This window comes from Trifolium pratense, linkage group LG5 (assembly GCF_020283565.1).
Source record: "Trifolium pratense cultivar HEN17-A07 linkage group LG5, ARS_RC_1.1, whole genome shotgun sequence".
NCBI classification, from domain to species: domain Eukaryota; kingdom Viridiplantae; phylum Streptophyta; class Magnoliopsida; order Fabales; family Fabaceae; genus Trifolium; species Trifolium pratense.
The window spans coordinates 14,254,584-14,259,932 of record NC_060063.1 but is presented as its reverse complement, the minus strand read 5'-3'; the positions used below and the strand labels follow the sequence as shown (position 1 = coordinate 14,259,932).

The 5,349-nt window shown below is 40.2% G+C and overlaps 1 non-coding gene across 1 annotated transcript; it reads left to right on the top strand.

Annotated features, from left to right (window-relative positions):
• Nucleotides 1-235: 235 nt before the first annotated feature.
• LOC123887781 lies at nucleotides 236-342 on the top strand. Its single transcript, XR_006801778.1, has one exon. It is a non-coding gene; the product is annotated as a small nucleolar RNA R71 (small nucleolar RNA).
• The last annotated feature ends 5,007 nt before the right edge of the window (nucleotides 343-5,349 follow it).

Genomic DNA, 5,349 nt, shown 5'->3' with positions numbered 1-5,349 from the left:
TAGCTTTTGTTGAGCTAAGAGAGCTGTTTGCGTGTCCAGTTCCAATACTCCTCCTCTCTTCTTTGCACCTCGATCATTGGTGGCACGGTACTCATTTTGTGCCATACTCTCTAGCAGCTCTCTTGCTTCAGCTTCATCCCTATTTTTCAGAGAACCACCAGCTGATGCATCGAGTATCATGCGTGTTTGCGCCCTAAGACCTTGCGTAAACATCTGCATCTGATTGTGGCCGTCGAAACCATGATTGGGACACCTCTTGAGACACACCTTGAATCTCTCCCAAGCATCATAAAGTGTTTCTCCATCCGCTTGCTCAAAATTACTAATCTCCGCTCTCCTTTCCAAGAACTTGTGAATGGGAAAGTAGCGGTCCAAAAATTTCCTCTCAAGTTGTCTCCATGTCTCGATGGTTCCAGCGGGTATGGTATCCAACCAATCCTTGGCACGTCCGGTGAGAGAGTGTTTGAACAATCTTAGTCTTTTATCCGACTCACTTACCCCCGGTGGTTCGGTATAATCGCAAGCCTCATAAAAATGTGATAGATGCAAGTTAGGACATTGAGACTCCGATCCGGAGTAAGGGTTCTCTTTTAATGCAGATAAGACTGTGTTCTTTATGTCAAAGGAGACCGGGTTTGCCGGTTGAAAACCCTGATTTGCCAAAGCGTCATTATCTCTTCGCCCATAGTCACCAAGAGTACGTCTTTGTGGTTGAGGAAGTGGTGGAACGATGACCGGAGGATCCTGTTCTTGTTCCATAGCAGCTGAACTCTGTTCTTGACAGTCCGGTTCACCACTTAATGTAGTTTTTTCTCTAGAAGCTTGAGCTTCCCTTGCCACTTTCCGATTAGCACGAGCTGTCTTCTCAATTTATGGATCAAACTGCAGCTCGATGGGACCTGTCCTCCGCATGCACAAGGAAACAAACAAGTAGAACGCTCTAGACAGAAAAATGTAAAAAAAAAAAACAGAAAAATCAAAGAAAACACAGAAAATATAAACATTATTGCCTTGTCGAATCGATCAACAATCCCCGGCAACGGCGCCAAAAGCTTGATGACCTATTCGCAAGTGAACGAATTCGCCACGTAGTAATAAAAAGAGTTATCGATCCACAAGGATTGCGCGACTAAACAATTATAATAGTGTCTATAAACATCATGTAATACGAAAACATAAATTGGGGGGTTGGTTGAGTAATTTGACGGTAAGATAAACGTGCTAGTTCAATAGATGGAAAAGCGAGCTAGAATCATCGGAATCACCTAGTCTATAGCTTAATCACATGCAATCCACCATATAATATGAAATCACTCAAGTATTCACAACTGGATCAACAATATGGTGAATCGCAATCTCTTGTCAAAATCCACCCTATTCGTTGTCGATACTCCTCCGATCTCTCGGATGTAAGCTACCTACAACGAATGATTTGAAAACGCGTTGATCGTTCGCTACACTCTATGTTTCAATCTCTCGACCGGAAACACTCAAGTGCTTAATGCAATCAGTTCAGAAATTAAATCAATATTCTCATACGTGACTTAAATCTAAATCCATTACAACACTAATGAAGAATCATAAGGCATTAAACTCAGATTTGCATTAAATGAATACTATTACAAGAGTAGTTTCATACACATACAGCAGATTACTATCAATCAATCTACATCCTAAGGTATCCTTGATCCTACCTCCACAAGAAGCTTATCTCCTCATGTTGCTGTAGGGTTATCAAGAGGTAGACTTTTAAAACTCTTTTAAAAATCAAACTCAAGAGCGGAAAAACCCCTTTACCTAGAACACTTAGAACAACAAGAATCACTATGAGTTCATATGTTTACCTCTTGAAGCGTCGAGGAGTTTGATCACGAGCGCTGCACGAACGACAAACGCCTCTACTCAGTCCACACGAACAGCCCCTCCGTCTACAGTGCTAGCTGTGAATGATCGGAAGTAGAGAGATTGAGAGAACAAGAAATCCTAGTGCGGCTAGGTTTTCTAATTGTTTTCACGTGAATAAATAAGTCACAACAAAGGTTCTATTTATAGAACCACTTGTGTGTGCCATACCTTATGGTGTACTGTATTTCTCACTTAATTCCACCGTACCTTACGGTGTACCAAATTATAAATGAATCTCATCCATTTAATTAATCTCTCTTCTATCTGTTCTTATGTGTGTGACCCTATAGGTTCTCGGAACGTTGGCAATAATATTAAATTACTATTTAATATTATAAACAGTGAGTGGTACCTAGCAACACATCACTGCTACCCAAGTGACGAGAATGTCATGTGATCTGACGTAACCTTTCTGTGATAATGATTATGTGTATAATTACCCTTTTGCCCTTATATCTAAATTGAACTCAAGACATAGTATGTGTCATCCTTGTATAGTCCAATTATGATATTCCTTGATACCCGAGTATACTTAATCCAAGTCCAATATCTCATATTGACTTATTCTGGTGTGGCCACACACTTTCAGTCATACTCGATCAACGGGCCCATAGATATTACTCCTGTTATATAGGAGGGGCAAATCCCATCTAGGCCACTCATGTCCCTCAGCATGATTCGCAAAATACCCATTAACCGACTTTATAGTTGTCCTGTTACGGACAACGTTTGAATGGCAACAAAGTACTCGACTCCACATCTAGGGTCCATAGCGGTTTCAGGTCGAAGGTTGGTATACACCACTATCACTATGAGAATAACTTATGACACTTACATAACACACTATGTAGTATTCTCATGGCGGGTCAATCCAATATAAATATTACTCCTAATATTTACATCTATGTGAAGACTTGATATCTCATATCCATGACCCGTGAGATGTGGTCATCAGTCTACTCACATAATAGTCTCTATGTTTTACTGTTATCCCACTTCACAGTAAAGCCTTGACTACGGATACTTTAAAAAATAGTTTCCTAAAGTTCAATAGGGTCTCACGATTAAGTCATACTTAATGTTCCATTAAACAGATTGACTATTTTAGGGACTTTACTACTTTGCAAAAACAAACATAATAAAGAAATGCCTTATTATTTATAATAAATAATTCGATACAAGTACCATGTTCAAATAAAACTATTGGCCTCTAGGGCTTACACTAACAGTTTCTTCGGTCGCCTCCTAGCTTCAACTTCACGGCTTGAGAATCCATGCTGCTGAGGTGCTTGAAGCTATCCAATGAAGTCCAGGATCCAAAAGGTATGAATGCTTCAAAAATCAGAATGCAGATGAACAGTAGCAGAAAATCGAACCCCTGCACCAGAAAATGAGATTTCTATATATAATAAACGCAACCACGCCGCGCGTGGTTGCAAATCTCCTGACTACGCCGCGCGTGTAACGGTTTCACGCGGCGCGTGATCAAAACTGAGGTCTTTGGTCTGCAACTCTGCATCTTTTGCGCCGCACGTGATAGCTCCACGCCCCCGGCGTAGTTAACTTTCCTTTCATCACGCCGCGCGTGATTAGAGCTACGCCGCGCGTGATACTAGTCAGAGAGCAATCCTTTCTTGATCAAAGCTTCACGCCGCGCGTGATAGGCATCACGCCGCGCGTGATCAGATTGAAAAACTTGGCTCTCTGAGACCTCCATCACGCAGCGCGTGATGGGCTACGCCCCCAGCGCAGTTCACGTGATATTTTTCCTGCATCTTTTCCTGCTTTCATGCAGAACAAGTAATCCTGCTTCCGAGTAGATTTCTCTTGAATTTATTGCTTAAAACCTACTAAAATGCATCTAATGTTACTCAAATAGGCATGGATTAGAGAGTGTGACGATACGTCATCAATATCCATTAGAGAATCTGAGTATTCGAGTTAAGGAAGAAATTATAGATTAGTTAAGAATTCACTTAGATGATCTCACCCCTCTTAGTTTATATGACTAACTCAGTTCGCTTGCTCGACCAACTTAGAGTGCTCGCGGTGCGGTTTGGTTCGTGATCTTACCTAATTAGAGAGGACGACCGTGCCGACGTTTGCTCGTGTAAGCCCCTGTTGAAACGAAGGGGGGTTGTGTACCTGCAGGCACTCCGACGCTCAAGTCGGTAAGGGTGGAGTGAAGGTTTTCTTATGCTAGATTATACGTACCTTGAGAAATGGCAAGAAGTCTTGTATATATAGCCTCCAGTTGGGCCAAGGCCCTTGATGGCATTAATGGCCATCAAGTGGCTCCCGAAAAACGGCTGGAAAGCCTTGATGAGCAGTTAATGCTCATCATTCCGATAAACGGCCGTTACAACGCGTCGAGCGTTGTGAACGTTGGTGCATGGGAGATTGGACTCATGGGTTGTTCACTACTTGGGCTTATGCTCGTTGATCCATGGATTTTCCTCTGCTACTGGGCTTAAGGCCCAGTCCAAGACAGTTCGGTTTTGAGCATAAAAGGCATCCTAACCGCGAGATAAAAATGCATGCGGTTCGGTTTGGTTTGATTTGATTAGTTTTTAAAAAGTCATCCAAACCAATCCCAATCAAACCAATGCGGTTAGGGTTGGTTCGGTTTGTGCGGTTTATCACGATATAAAAAATATGACAATATTTCCAACTTGTTACAAAATAAACATAGGAAAATTTAATTTATTTTATTGTTTACATGATATAATATGCATATACAGAAATTGCATTTACATAATAACTTATTTTTAATACCAATAGTATAGTTCTGGATCGCGTGAAATGATATGGATTGACATCCTACTGTTTTATGGACTCAATTTGGGTTGATTGCTAATAGTTGATAGAGTTAAGTTTTTTTTTTGAACAGGGATAGAGTTAAGTTAAGTATTACGGTTTGGTTTGGTTTGGTTTGGTTTGGTTCAGTTTTCTGAAATGAAAACCGCAAACCAAACCAAACCATCCGGTTTAGAAGAAACATGATCCGTGCGGTTAAAACCAAATGCGGTTTTTTGCGGTTTCGATTTGGATTGGTTCGGTTTACGGTTTTACTTTTGGATTGGTTCGGATACGATGACCAACTCTTCCAGGGCACAATTTCATTTGGTTCCTACAATACGATCTTCACGATTTTCGTATTGTAAAATCTGAATCCGGTAACCTTTGTAACACCCAAACTCATTATTTAAGTAATTCTACCTTTATTGAAAATCTTTTTCTCAAAGTACACAACGAAAAATCACAATTCAATTATAAGAAGTTGGTTTAAGGTATTACACTTCTCATTACAAAAATAATACTACAGTAGAAACTCTTTAAATTAATAATGTCAGGACCGGAGAAATTTATTAATTTATAAAGTTATTAATTTATCGATAAATTAATAATTATTAATTTAAAGAGTTTTTAAGTAATTATACTGTA